The sequence below is a fragment of the Notolepis coatsorum genome (assembly GCF_963971535.1).
Source record: "Notolepis coatsorum genome assembly, chromosome: 5".
Classification (NCBI taxonomy): domain Eukaryota; kingdom Metazoa; phylum Chordata; class Actinopteri; order Aulopiformes; family Paralepididae; genus Notolepis; species Notolepis coatsorum.
The window spans coordinates 141,663,597-141,679,780 of NC_140169.1; the positions used below are offsets into that span (position 1 = coordinate 141,663,597).

The following is a 16,184-nucleotide window of genomic DNA, read 5'->3' on the forward strand; positions in this document are numbered from 1 at the left end:
TTACAACAAGCGGTGCAAGGGGAAGGCTAAGAGAATTATTAAGGACTCGAGCCACCCGAACAACTGCCTCTTTGAACTGCTGCCGTCAGGCAAGCGATACCGGAGTCTTATGGCGAGCACAGAAAGACTCAGAAGGAGCTTCTATCCCCAGGCCATCAGGCTGCTAAACGAACAATAATCGCTAAACGAACAATAATCACTATGCAACAACCATCAAATGCACACAGCACACACACCCACACGCACACACACACTCACTCAAACAAACAACACACTGCAGCACCCACTCTCCACACTTTAGATCACACAAACACACTTACACTTTATATTTATTGATAAAGGATTTGCACTACAACTCGTACACCTACTGTGAATTGTACCTAAACTGCACCTTGTCCATTTATGCCTTGCACTATATAGTATTGTATATTAGTACACTGCACAGTATTGTATATTGTATGGTAACTACGTCTACGAACATTGTACATATGTCTAAACTGAACACTGTGACCTCTTTTTTTTCTTCTAATTTTTACTATGTTTTTATTTCATACTTATCTTGTCATGCACAGTCTCTGGAGCGCAACAGTAAGAAGCATTTTGTACAAAAGTATTCTGTACTTCTGTATGACAACTATTAAAGAAACTTGAAACTTAAATGAAGCGTTCACAATGTACCCGACTACCCAGGGGCGCATGTTTCCCCCACGCCGTAGTTACGTAGCAACAACAGACAGGAAGTTGACTTCGAGAATCACTGGGGCCATCCAATGGGAGACAGTATAATGAATAGGGTCGTTGCCACTAAAATACCACTAAAGGGTTTTAAACTACATTGCAATATCTTCTAAAATAATCACAATGTGATTTTTCTTTTCTCGTATCGTGCAACCTTAGTCAACAAGTATTTGAATTCATCTCTGCCTCAACAACTGAATGCCGAGTACTAGGGACCTAGTTCACAAAACAGCTACGAAAACTGGTTAGAAAAAGGTTGTTGACTTTGCTGATGCAACTTGAACTACTGCATAAACAGCAGTACAGTGAGCATCACTTTGTCCGCCGCTATAGAAGGAGAGAGATGAGGCTGAACTGACACAGCTGGAGAGACACAATAAACAGATCCTCCAGCGTGCATCACGTCACACGACACTGGACCGCAAATAGACACAGAGGAGTCATTCTAAACGGATAATATTGATGCTAGCTCCGTCTATATTCCCACACAATAAACAATGTCATACAAAAGCGCACATGGCGGTCGATCCCTGAACGACGGACATATATATATGACGTTTAAAAGTGGCGATGAACACAAAAGAAACAAGTCAAGTACCTTTCTGGACATTCGTAGGCTATCCATCTGAAAGTCTGTTAGGTAGCATGTCATCTCATCTAAATTAGTATTCATGGTTGACTCCATAAACGACTCCAAACGTACACAGCGTTTAAAGCTCCTAAATTAGACTTAGGTTATGGAGGAAGTGGGTAACTGCGTTAGACCCAGGCCGACGCTCGAGTAATTTCATGTCAACGACCCTACAGCAAACCCTGCATCAGTCCCTGTGTTTGTCCCAAGAGGAGACATCACGACTCTTAACGTGCTTATCTAAAATCAAATAATTACATTTACACATTACGTCTCCCAAGCACACTGGAAGACTACAGGTACATCGTCCTCAAGGTACTGATTCTTCTTGATTCAACTGGACAGCCCATCTTTTGACTTAATGGTTAACATGCAACTGTAGATCTAGTCACATTTACCAAGGAAATAAGACGCCAAACAAACAGAGAGACTCCAAGGACAATGATGTTGGATAAAGTATCACCTCCATACAAAAGAAGGTTTGACACATATAAAATTGTACATCATTTGTACTGTATACGTTTTTATAAAGAAAGAAAGAAAGAAAGAAAGAAAGAAAGAAAGAAAGAAAGAAAGAAAGAAAGAAAGAAAGAAAGAAAGAAAGAAAGAAAGAAAGAAAGAAAGAAAGAAAGAAAGAAAGAAAGAAAGAAAGAAAGAAAGAAAGAAAGAAAGAAAATCAAATGTAATAGAATAAAATATGAATGAATTACAATATAATACACTTTATACAAACTAATACACTTCACATTAACAATCCCAGTCTAACTGCTGTTTAAATAGCTCCATTGACCAAAATTCACACAGTGGCCATTTAGCTCTTAATGTCAGGTTGGGTTCCTTTCCCACCCAAACTGGGATCTCCCCGCGTCAGATTTGGGAAGCAGCTTATCTGACAAGCGGCACGGGACGTGTCATCTGGGTAGGAGGTCTACCCCTCGAGGGTAAAACGCACGCTAAATATAGGAGCGTACGCTGTGAAGCCCACCACCCCCTCAGTCTCAGAGCCTTCCTGTAAAGGGAGGAAACATCAACGTTTGTCCCATAATGGCTCCCAATAGACGAGGGAATCATGAAGTAACGCAGATCTGGATCTGGTTATCTGATGTGACTAATACAGTGGTGATCAACCCGGGGGTCGGGACCCCGCAAGTGGGTCCAAAGATGATTTTGGTGAGTCGCGAAAAAATCTCTTCTCATTTCCAAGAGTGACCTGGCCAAGACTGGCAGCAGTTTCATAAAGTGTACACACAAACACACCAAAAGCAGATCTGCTCAAAAAGTGCAGGGAAGCCATGTGATCCTATTTCAATTAAAACAATTACAAACATGAATAGAGTCTCTATAGCTTTTGCCATGCCTTTGAATTCATTAAGAGTGACTAGATCCTGGAGTTTAAGTTCATTTTGCAGACTATTCCATGCACTTTGGGGTATATTGTGAAATATTGAATATTTGAAGTCTAAAGCCCTCCTCCAATCATTAATAAAAAAAAAAAAAAAAATCATCATTATATCAGCCGCCCTGCTCTCTAAATATCTGTATCGGCATAGTTGGAAAACCCATATGGGTCGACCACTAGCCTACAGAACTACTAAACCTGTACATCACTTTAGAGTTGTTCTTCCCTTCAAGACAAGACTTTGTGTGTGTTTTTTTGTGAGATTTACGTTCGTTATACAAGTATCGCAGGTACTCACAGTTGCACGAGGGTCTTTGACAGAGAAACGCAATGGTTTGAAAGCTCAGCGTTGCTAATAAACATTTTAAATAATTTTTATAAACGTGTAAACAGCGAAGGACGTATGGCTGCTCTCCCCCGAACGCCGCAATGAGGAGTAGGGTATATCTGCAGAGCCGCACTGCCGTCTCTGTGATGTTTACACGTTTATAGAAATTATTTTAAATGTTTATTAGCAACGCCGAGCTTTCAAACTATTGCGTTTCTCTGTCCAAGACTGCGAGTACCTTTGAAATTTCTCTGCGATACTTGTATAACGAACGTTTCGCGTCGGACCAGTTCTTCAGAGTTAAAATGTGGTTTTCCCTATGGGGGAGCAAGGGACTGTGGATTCACTCGGCCAAACTTTGTTGCCGTGCATCACAGTCACGAAAGGGGCTAGACAGATATATATATATATAGACCTGGTCACTGTATACAAACATACCGTGTTCGAGCCAATCAGCAATACCAACTCAGTCACGATACTAAGTTGCCTCGGACCTGCGCGAGCTGCTGCGCTAAAAGAATACAACGGGGCTCTATGGAGAAACCATGACACTCCCCTGACTAAAAGTTGTTTCAAACTTAAAACGGCTGGATGTCATTTTGTCAAATCAGCATGGGTGTGAGTTTCACCTTTTACATATCTAGCTTTGGCATGGATTGATTGTTTAAACTTTAGATCGCTAGCATTGGCTAACAAATGCAAATATATTGTAGTCTGCCCCGTTGTTCTGACCAGGATTACGTTCCTTTCTGCTCCTGTGATGCGTGCGTGCACTGGGTCTGACGTATACAGCGAACAGTTCTATATATATGCTGTAAATATTAATATATAAGTATATTGTACATATGCTATCATACAGAGTATATGGGTAGACTATAGTATGAGGTAGGTAGTTATGATGATTATTATGATTATCTTAACTACCCATGGATCAAGAGTAGATCAGATCCAGTAGGCTATATCAAGAAGAGTAGATCAGATCCAGTAGGCTATATCAAGAAGAGTAGATCAGATCCAGTAGGCTATATCAAGAAGAGTAGATCAGATCCAGTAGGCTATATCAAGAAGAGTAGATCAGATCCATTAGGCTATATCAAGAAGAGTAGATCAGATCCAGTAGATCAAGAGTAGATCAGATCCAGTAGATCAAGAGTAGATCAGATCCAGTAGATCAAGAGTAGATCAGATCCATTGCTTTTACTGAACAGTAATAAACTCTAAGACCATTAGCGTGGGACAGAAATGACTATGAATCTAACAGAGATCTAACAGGATTATGTGCCAGGAACGCAGAAAATCAAATCACTTTGCTTTGATTCCTGACATCTCACACGTGACTCTCTGCACCAGATCGCTCTCTGACATCATCAACACCACATCTGATGATATCATCCATGAAACGGGAAGATAAACACCATGCACCTTAAAAAGCACTGGTTCCCAATCTTTTTCACGTCAAAGGCCCCTATATTTGTACACGATAGGCCGCGGACCCCCGCTTTAATGAGATTTTGTCTTAGGGACTGTTATCTAATAACTAGGCTTTTTGTTGTTAGATATGACTTTGATGTGAATAGTCACTCTCATACACGTTCTCATTCAGGCACGTGCACACATAGAGGCCAAGGGGTGCCTGAGCACCTGCCTTTTTGAGCCTCATCAAAAAAGTGCCCTTTTTGAAAAAAAATAAAAATATTTTTTATTTTTTTTTTTTACTGTTACGCATATAGACTGCCCTTCCAACTGAAAAATGTCAGGATAGAATCAAAATATTAAGTAAAGAGAGAGAGATGCCCCATATTCCATTGCAGTTTGCACGGCCTCCTCAGAGTGCCTCTCCGCGGACCTATATATTTTATGCATAGCGTGGGTGGTGATGATGATGATGATAGAAACCGCTGTTGAATGCTGGTATTACACTCATTGAGGGACACAAAGAAGTCAAGTCTGATGGGATTTGGGAATCTCAAATACAAATTGGGATTGGAATAAAAAATGCATTTATATTAAACAATACAGAATGCACTTCTTGGGGTCTGTAGGGTAAGCACTGATTCCCTCCCCCCTGAACATTTATGGAGATGTATGGGCCTTTTAAGTCAGTGATAAAAGTGTCTTTCAAGGATAAGTGAGCTCCTGCACTGATTATTATATTTCAATATTCAATATTTGATCACCAAAACCCCCCAAAAAGCATAAAAAGGGGGCCCCCCGCCCGAAAAGGGCCCTTAAAAATCGCGCAATATATACACACAGGTATAGTGCCCTTTTCAGCCTTTGAGCACCTGCCCCTCTAAAGTCCTGTGCACGTCCCTGTTCTCATTGGCTTAACCCTCTTGTGAATTAAATAACGACACTAAACTATTCCGATCGGACCGGGCTGATCGGAGCCGATCCCGGCATATTCTAATAATTGATCCGTATCGCCTATCTTTACCCTTTCACTGCCACACATTACAAAATGGTTAACCCTTTCACTGTGACACTAGATGGTTAACCCTTTCACTGCCACGTGACAAAGGGTTAACCATTTCACTACCACACTACAGAAGGTTAACCCTTTTCACTACCACACTACAGCATGTTAACCCTTTCACTACCACACTACATAAGGGTTAACCCTTTTACTACAGACGGTTTCACTACCACACTAGAGACGGTTAACCCTTTCACTGTGACACTACAGACGGTTAACACTTTCACTGCCACGCGACAAAGGGTTAACACTGTCACTACCATACTACAGAAGGTTAACCCTTTCACTAACAAACTACAGAAGGTTAACCCTTTCACTAACACACTACAGAAGGTTAACCCTTTCAGTACCACACTACAGAAGGGTTAACCCTTTCACTACAGACGGTTTCACTACCACACTAGAGACGGTTAACCCTTTCACTGCGACACTACAGACGGTTAACCCTTTCACTACCATACTACGGAAGTTTAACCCTTTCACTGTGACACTACAGATGGTTAACCCTTTCACTGCCATGCGACAAAGGGTTAACCATTTCACTACCACACTACATAAGGTTAACCCTTTTCACTACCACACTACAGAATGTTAACCATTTCACTACCACACTACAGACGGGTTAATTAACCCTTTCACTACAGACGGTTTCACTACCACACTAGAGACGGTTAACCCTTTCACTGCGACACTACAGACGGTTAACCCTTTCACTGCGACACTACAGACGGTTAACCCTTTCACTGCGACACTACAGAAGGTTAACCCTTTCACTACCACACTACAGAAGGTTAACCCTTTCACTACCACACTACAGAAGTGTTAACCCTTTCACTACCACACTACAGAAGGTTAACCCTTTCACTACCACACTACAGATGGTTAACCGTGTGTGTAGTGTGGTAGTGAAAGGTTAGCCTTCTGTAGTGTGGTAGTGAAAGGGTTAAGCCAGATCTATCTCTGATCCTTTTTTTTTGTTAAATCTTTTTTAATAAAAAGCATCCCTAACCAATTGTTCCGGGGGACGCCATTGAGGACCACTGCCATAAATCCTGGTCTTGGAACGAAGCCATTTGTTGTTCTTAGGTTCGGCAGCGAGGCGGGCTGAGTTCACTGCTGGACGCTGTCACAAGAAGATTGCAAAATCCACATTCGTTACTTACACTCACAACGATGGAAATATAATAACGACCCCGTGTTGTCGGGTCATGCGAGTGGGATTCCTGGGATTCCTGTTGCAAAATGCAATTGTACTACTTCCACAGAAATGTGCGAAATGTACTCAGGGGGGGGGTGTTCAAAGTTTCGCAGTGATTTCAAATCAACAAGCAATGAGAACACGTAGGATGACGTGGCTAATAAAATTCCACACCTTGTACTAACTAACCCCCCGCTGCTCTCAGCCAAGACAGGTCCGTTTGTTTTGTGATTAGACAGGATATGACACATAAGAGTACTGGGCTAAATTAAGATACTTGCAGCATATTTTACAACACGTGTCACAATTGTCAGACCAATCACCTCTCCTCATAATTCTTAAAAAGGATACAGTGGCTTCATACATTATAACTGATAGGGCACACGGACCCTCATACATTATAACTGACAGGGCACACGGACCCTCATACATTATAACTGATAGGGCACACGGACCCTCATACATTATAACTGACAGGGCACACGGACCCTCATACATTATAACTGACAGGGCACACGGACCCTCATACATTATAACTGACAGGGCACACGGACCCTCATACATTATAACTGACAGGGCACACGGACCCTCATACATTATAACTGACAGGGCACACGGACCCTCATACATTATAACTGATGGGGCACACGGACCCTCATACATTATAACTGACAGGGCACACGGACCCTCATACATTATAACTGATAGGGCACACGGACCCTCATACATTATAACTGACAGGGCACACGGACCCTCATACATTATAACTGATGGGGCACACGGACCCTCATACATTATAACTGACAGGGCACACGGACCCTCATACATTATAACTGACAGGGCACACGGACCCTCATACATTATAACTGACAGGGCACACGGACCCTCATACATTATAACTGACAGGGCACACGGACCCTCACCGGGCACACGGACCCTCACCGGGCACACGGACCCTCACCGGGCACACGGACCCTCACCGGGCACACGGACCCTCATACATTATAACTGACAGGGCACACGGACCCTCATACATTATAACTGACAGGGCACACGGACCCTCATACATTATAACTGATAGGGCACACGGACCCTCATACATTATAACTGATAGGGCACACGGACCCTCATACATTATAACTGATAGGGCACACGGACCCTCATACATTATAACTGACAGGGCACACGGACCCTCAGGGCACACGGACCCTCATACATTATAACTGACAGGGCACACGGACCCTCAGGGCACACGGACCCTCATACATTATAACTGACAGGGCACACGGACCCTCAGGGCACACGGACCCTCATACATTATAACTGATAGGGCACACGGACCCTCACCGGGCACACGGACCCTCACCGGGCACACGGACCCTCACCGGGCACACGGACCCTCACCGGGCACACGGACCCTCACCTGCACCTTTGATTACAGTGTTTACTTTTCTCATATTCAGAGTTAATTATATTGTTTACACTTATTTTTCTTTCTCATTATGTATTTATTTACATTCATATCAAATTTGAGTGCCTATATTTATGTTTTTCTACTATTACCCTGCCCATGCCTGTACCTCCCCTCCCCCCTCCCAAGGCTGATGTCCCCAAAGGGATCAATAAAGGAATATATCATCTTATCTTATACAGTAGACCAGTGGTTTTCAACGAGGGGTCCTGGAGGAGGTTCCAGGGGGGCCCCAGAAAAATGGGAATAGTTTAGTTTCACTATGTCATTCACAAGAGGTCAGGGGTCAGCGAGAACATAAGAGTGACTGTTCTGTTCTGATCATAGTTTGCACTTTCTCCACTGGCATCTCAGCCAGAGAATTCCTCAACATGATCATATCTAACAACAATTTGGGGTCTTTGAGAAAGAGTCGTGTCAACTCTTACTTTGCTAGTCCTCCCTTCACACAAAATCTAAAAATATAGACTCAAACTGGAATTCAAATATCAAAAAAAATAATAATAATAATAATAATAATAAAATAAAGTGTAAAATAAAATCTTAAAAAAGATAATTAAGGTAGAGAAATGATGTGCAAAAACTCAGGGGTCCTGGACATGAAAGAGGCTGAGAGCCGGTGGTGCAGTAGACTAGACTAGACGGTTGAACATCAGTCATGGTGTCGGTCACTCTGGTTGCTGAGGGGAAGTACACTAGTAATGACTCTAGGAATGATAAATCATGGTGGTTTTCATGAGCTGATGTCTTACTTTCTTCCAGCAAGAAACTCCCTAGAGTAGCTGCTGCCGTCTCCTCCCTCTTCAAAATAGTAAAGTCTTCATTCACTATTAACAGCCAGGTGTCTGCTGCTTCCTGTCCGGAGCATTTCACACACAGGAAGTGGATCGTTTGCTCTTTCTCTGCTACTCCCTTTCTAACCGTTAGCTGGCTTTTCTCAACTAAATGGAATGTTGTCAACCAACTGAATAGTTGGTCTAACTGGCAAATGTGTAAATGTACATATTCCACATCATTGGCCCTCTGCAAATGAGTGTCCGTCATGCAGACGTATCTTAAACAGTGAGTGTGTGTGTCATGATGTCAGGGATGTGCTCACGGCTCAGCTCGTCATAATCATCCAGACGCAACGAATGACCTCATCCAGCGTTAAGGAAAGCAAAACGAAAAGACAACAAATCGACTTAAAACTATTCTTAGCCAACGACCGCTTTAGTGACCGATTAGTAGAGGGGGTAGGTAGCCCTAATGTGCTGGTGTAGTGGTTAACACTGTCGCCTCACAACTAGAAGGTCCAGGGTTCGATTCCCACTTGGGGATCCGGTTTCCCCTCCAGAAAAAAAGATAAACCCAATGTAAAAACATGCAGAACAGATCGCCAACGCTGTCGTGTCCCTGACGAAGACGGACAGGAGCACTTGGATTGGTCCCCAGTAGGGGTGTAACGATGCATCGATTAATCGAAATGCATCGATTCTAAATTGTGTTCGATTCGATGCATCGAATATGTTTGAAAAAACTATGTTTATTTTTTTGTGTGTATTGTTTTTATTGACCTATAGTCCATTCGTGCTGAGTGAATCAGTTCCCCCAGCCACATTTGTGTATACAATTTTTTTTGGGGTATTAACTGATAGAAAATGTTTCGAAAATGTATCGAAAACGTATCGAATCGAATCGTGGTCAAATGAAGAGATTTCATGATGCATTGAATCGTTGCCTGAAGAATCGTAATCGAATCGAATCGTTGTGAGGTCGAATCGTTACACCCCTAGTCCCCAGGTGCGGCCCCACGCCGCAGCCCATGTCTGCTCCTGACTGCCCTTGGGGGGGAAGGACGACGGGATGGGTCAAGCGCAGAGACTACATTTTATCGGCGACCCAAAACATTTAAATTGTGTTCCTGTGTGTGCCGCCCATCGCATAATGCGTGTCGCTGCATGACGACATTGTCAATGTGTGCAATGAATAAAGACTTCTTCAAAGTCCAGTTTAATTTTAAAAATGTAAACGAATGCCCAATGTTGTGTTGAATCCTACCATGACGACCGAGAACATTCAGAATTCCCATTTGAGTCTCTCTCTCTCCGACAACATCTGTACAGTGAAGGTTGCTTTGAAGCCCCGATAGGCAGAAACAGACAGTAGTAAAACTGAGAATTCTTGGCATGTGGAGTTGGGCTTTGCCAATGTGCCCCGGTGGACCGTTTTAAAGAATCCTCTTGACAAATCAAGTTCGCTTCCCGCTGTTCCTATGAACTGTGTGTCTTCTGGCCCCCGTCTTACTCCGAGTTTGTCTCAAAGCTCAGGCGCGCAGAACCACACTGGCCCACCAAGGAACCCGACAGATTGTCAAGATTGGCTCGCCATCGCAGACTTTGTGAACAGGTTGTGTGGTCTCCATGGTCCATTGGGCAGGATTAAAAAAGGGAATTACTGCGGATATCATATTACATTTGAAAAACACCTTCAAAAAGGGTAATCATATCCAAACATTACATGAAGACGGAAGTAATGAACATAATGCCCCAGTGGGGACGGAAGATTGACATGGCGTTGGGTTCTCGGCAAACAAAAAGACTCTCAAAGTCAACAAGAGAGAGCTATAAAACCATCCAAACACAATTGAAGTTATTGACACTTTTATAGAACATGCAGGAGGAACGCAATCCGATTAGCTCTTCCAGCATCGATACGTACGTGTCCGAGATCAGGAAGTGGCTAGAGCCGTTTGGCATCCCCGGTGTACTGCGCAAGGAGTCGCAGGCCGTGCTGTTGGCGATCCCAGAGAGGAACTAGGCCGGCCGGCCTGCCAGCCAGCCTGGCCCTTCACTTGGCACTGCTCAACCGATTTACATGCAAGATTCCATTGTTCCCAATCTTTCCAGTGTGTTCAGGAATGGCCCACGCATGATGAAGCCAAGTTAAGTCATGGTCTCCCAGGGAGGCATTAGCTTTGTCTAAAGCAGATCATGTGAGCCTGGCCGATCAAAGGGACGAAACAGCTATTGCAGTCTGCATGAGATCGATGCACCCATCCATGTATAGCTGAGCAGTGTGTTTAATCTGCTTGCATATTCATCCATGTATAGCAGTGTGTTTCATCCACTTGCATATTCATCCGTCTCTCTAGTGATTTTGACTCCCTGTGCATTTAAAAAGGTGCTGTAAGTGGTATTTTTTTGTTTGTTAAAAGAAGTGGTCTACATTTTTAAATAATAGCTCTACATTCCGACAGCCATCACTGATACAGAGTGTCTGGTCAGTAACGTGGGTCTCCTAGTCCCTCCGCTCTACAGTAAACAGAAAATACATTTCCATACTTTATACAAATCACAAGAGAGAACTCCACACTGCAAAATGGTCTGAGAAAAATAAGAAATACAAACTAGTTTTAAGCAAATGTGTCATTGAAACAAGTAAAAGAATCTACCAAAGCTAATTTGGATTGGCAAGATTTCTAGAAATAAGTACACTTAAATATATATATATATTTTTTTATCTAGAGTTCTCTTTTTACTGTATGCAGCACATTCTCAGGGGGCTCATACATATTGCATTTCACTGTAATGTACATTATACGTGACAAAATCAAACAACTTGAAACTCTCTCTCATTTACATTTACATTTTTACATTTAGTCATTTAGCTGAGTGATAAAGTTTACCACTTTATCCAGGATACCGGAACATTTATTTTGAGTTGACTGTAGAGCAGGAGGGACTGGGAGACCCATGTTACTGATCAGACGCTCTATATCAGTGATGATGGCTGTCAGAATGTGGAGCTATTTAACACTTAACACATAAAAATACCACTTACAGCTCCTTTAAGTCAAGAGGCTAATCCGAAGAGGCCATTAGCAACATTTCATATTGGTTACCTTTTTGCTCTAATGATAGTCTTTAGTATAAAATGCCTTTCACTAAAAGTGAGACCATTCCACATCACACTTTGTTTGACGCATCCTTTACCATGTCTGCAACCCACAACACCGCTGTAAGGTTGTCACTGACTGCTGTCCAAGAGACTGGCGACAAGGATTCCGATAGCATTATTTATGTCCCATGCCCTTCATTTCAAATACCTAGATTCAAATGTTTGCACACCTGTGGACTTTTCCAGATTCCAAGGGAAACTAGCATCATGAGCTATGATGATCTTATGATGAATTGAAAATGGGGGACCCTGATGTAAACAAGACGAAAGTCTTTCTCTGGTCTGCATCCCCTTAACAATTGTGCGTATTGAGCTGTACTGTATTGTACCCATTCTGCAATCTGTTAATAAAATGTTCAATCAATCAGCTAAATCTCACCCCTGTGAGGACATGTGTGGAGTATATCGGGCTCTGTCCCACAGAGCCACGGCGGTGAAGATGAGTTTTAAATAAGTGTCACACCACCTGGAAATCACAGACTAAGACTTTCTGCTGGGACGTTTTATATTGCCATTAAGAAAATAATTGTATTTTGGTCCAAGCCAGCCATTTATCATTAGACGATATCAGACCACACTGCTGTGGTTTTCAACCAGTATTCCTGTTCTTCCACACATAGGGGGACCCTGATGTAAACAAGACGAAAGTCTTTCTCTGGTCTGCATCCCCTTAACAATTGTGTGTATTGAGCTGTACTGTACCCATTCTGCAATCTGTTAATAACATTTTCAATCAATCAATTAGATCACACTCGCTCAGCTAACCGATGCAGTCTTGGTGCACAGGCGTTGTGTGAGAGGAGGGAGAGGCTCACATCAAATATGTGGGTAAATAGCTCCGCAATCAGCCCAGAGACAACAACCCTACAATTAACAAATTGCCAGGCTGACTCTGGGATGCCTGGGACTGGGGGCCCAGCCGCCCAGTGGGGGGGCTGATGCGTTGGTTAGACGATCTGATTGATTGATTGATTGATTGATTGAAAACTTTATTTAACAGATTGCAGAATGGGTACAATACAGTACGGCTCAAAACACTCAATTGTTAAGGGGATGCAGACCAGAGAAAGACTTTCGTCTTGTTTACATCAGGTTCCCCCACTCACTGGTCTATTTGACTATTTCTAAGTTTGGGATTGGAAAGACTATCAACTGATATACAAATCGACCATGACATTAACGGTGACAACAAGGCCATTATAAACTAATCAGCAAAAACAGGAACAAAGTTGCTCGATTCAATTGTATACTGTCTGTAATCAGCTGGTGGCCAGTGGACCTGCAGCTAAGAGACGCGTGTAAACGAAAAGGAAAAACAACTTCTGTTATCCTTTTTCAACTCTTCTTTTTATTTATTTTTTAGCTAATATGGATTTATTAATATGCACTGTCTTCTTCAGATGAAGTGAACATCATCATCATCAGCTGTGACGGGTTTGATTATGATATATGACATGAAGATTGTAGTGCGACTTACCTCTCTCTCCAAGTTGGTTAAACAGTTTCAACTTCACAGAGATACTTCTCGACGCGCGGCGCACTTCATTCGCAGTGTTGCTGTTTGACTTGATTCCCGGCCGGGTGTTTATTATAATAAAAGTTGAAAAGTGTTTTGTTTTTATTTTACAGTCTCGTCATCATCACTGTACTGTACTCCTCTCTCTGTAGTTGCCTTGTTCGTCGGAGTCTGAACTGACTGCAGGAGGAGGGAGTGTCACCGACACAGTGACCGCCCCGTTGTTGCTGCATCTCTCAAAGAACTATAAGAAGAAAGAAAGAAAGAAAAGTAGCCCTCTGCCCTAATCGAAATACTTAAACGATTTCATTCAAGAAATAATGAAATTGTCGCGGTCCGGTGTGCCTTCATATGCAGTTGACATTGACATCAACTGCTGACCTCTTCTTTACTAAAAACCAAGACAGTGCCCAAGTGAAATCTGATCCCCTACTCTACTGTAGTACAGTCTGACTGTCTGGCCCAGATGCGGCATTTTTCAAAACCGGCCTCTGCGTGGGGCATCCTGGACTCACTGCGCACAATGCAGCAGCCTTCTGTCCAGCTGCTAGAAGTTGAATGTGTATTATTGTTTTAAACTCTATTCTAATGGTGAACATTTAGGAAATAATTCCCCCTATTCACTTATCTATCCACCTCGTTATCTCTCTCTCTCTGTGTGTCTCTCTCTGTCTCTCTTTATCTTCTCTCTCTTTCTCTCTCTCACTGTTTCTCTCTCCATTCTCTCTTTTTATCTCTTTCTCGTCTCTCTTCCCCTCTCTCTCTCTCTCTCTCTCTCTCTCTCTCTCTCTCTCTCTCTCTCTCTCTCTCTCTCTCTCCCTCTCTCTTCCTCTCTATTTATCTCTATTCCTCTATCCCTCTGTCTATTCATCTATCTGTGTGTCTCTCTATTTCTCTCTCTTTCTCTATTCATCTCTCTCCCTCTCTATATTCCTTTCTCTGTCTCTCAATTTTCTATTTCAATTCAAAGGGGCTTTATTGACATGGGAAACATATATGTTTACATTGCCAAAGCCAGCCTTAAAACGTAAGCACAAATGGTCTCTCTCTCTCTCTTCCACTTACACACACACACACACACACACACACACACACACACACACACACACACACACACACACACACACACACACACACACACACACACACACACACACACACACACACACACACACACACACACACACACACACACACACACACACACACACACACACACACACACACACACACACACACACACACATAGCCTCTTTATTTCTTCTCGCAGTCCTATAAATATTCCAGGTGTGGGTGCGGTGGTGTGAACACTAGCCTACACCGCAGCTTAAAGTATGACAATTGTATAGGCAACTGCAGGCTCAACCGTATCTCATCAGAAGACAAGACACAGGCGTGTTGGACGTGCCCGCACAGAACCCAGGCCTTACAACCGACCAACCCGGGGGGATATGTGAGAGCACGCCTGTGTCCTGTTTTTCAAGACAGAGCAGGGACCGACTATCTCTCTCTACCATCTCTCCTGGTTGTTGTTGTTGTCAGTAGCAGCAGAACCTGTCTCGACTACCACCATGGATTGCGTCAAAGCCATTATTTATCCAGGGAAGTTGACTAAACAAGATGATTTCGCCAAACCAGTGCCCTGCTTGACACACACACACACACACACACACACACACACACACACACACACACACACACACACACACACACACACACACACACACACACACACACACACACACACACACACACACACAGGCACACACAGACACAAACACACAGTCACACACAGACACACAGTTGAAACACACAGGTCAGTTTATCTAACCTCACGGAAGACAAAAGACAAGATAAAATCGAATCTATATTTCCTAATATTGGCAACTCTCCCTGGAATATTTTAAAAGACCAGGTGCCCACCACCAGGCCCCCTGCGAAAGCAAACTGACTCCTGTGTAATTTTCTATCTGAATCTGAATCTAATTTTCAATATGAATTGAAAATGGGGGACCCTGATGTAAACAAGACAAACGCCTTTCTCTGGTCTGCATCCCCTTAACAATTGTGTATCGAGCCGTACTGTATTGTACCCATTCTGCAATCTGTTAAATAAAGTTTTCATTCATTCATTCAATCTCTGTCTGGTTATACTCTTAACCGTTCTGTAGTATGGTAGTGAAAGAAAGGGTTAACCTTCTGTAGTGTGGCAGTGAAAGGGTTAACCTTCTCTATTGTGGTAAAGGGTTAACCTTCTGTAGTATGGCAGTGAAAGGGTTTATGCTTTGTAGTGTGGTAGTGAAAGGGTTAACAATCACTGAGCTCAGATACAAGGTCAAAAGGGCCACTAGTCGTAAATCCCCATTACGCTTTACTGCCTCCTTTCTGTTTTGTTTTACAATCCATCTTAATACGTCTGAGTTATTTCTTCTCTCATCAGATGCCTTTTGAGATTCATTCTACCCTAGAGTCTAGCGATGATAAAAAC

General features: G+C 42.8%; 1 protein-coding gene across 1 annotated transcript in view; it reads right to left on the reverse strand.

Annotated features, from left to right (window-relative positions):
- LOC311228968 (pleckstrin homology domain-containing family G member 3-like) overlaps positions 1-13,845 on the reverse strand; it is a 121,841-nt gene extending 107,996 nt beyond the window's left edge. Inside the window, exon 1 of the mRNA XM_084314938.1 lies at positions 13,658-13,845. The gene's annotated coding sequence lies outside the window, so the exon portion shown is untranslated. The remainder of the gene's footprint in view (positions 1-13,657) is intronic.
- Positions 13,846-16,184: the final 2,339 nt, after the last annotated feature.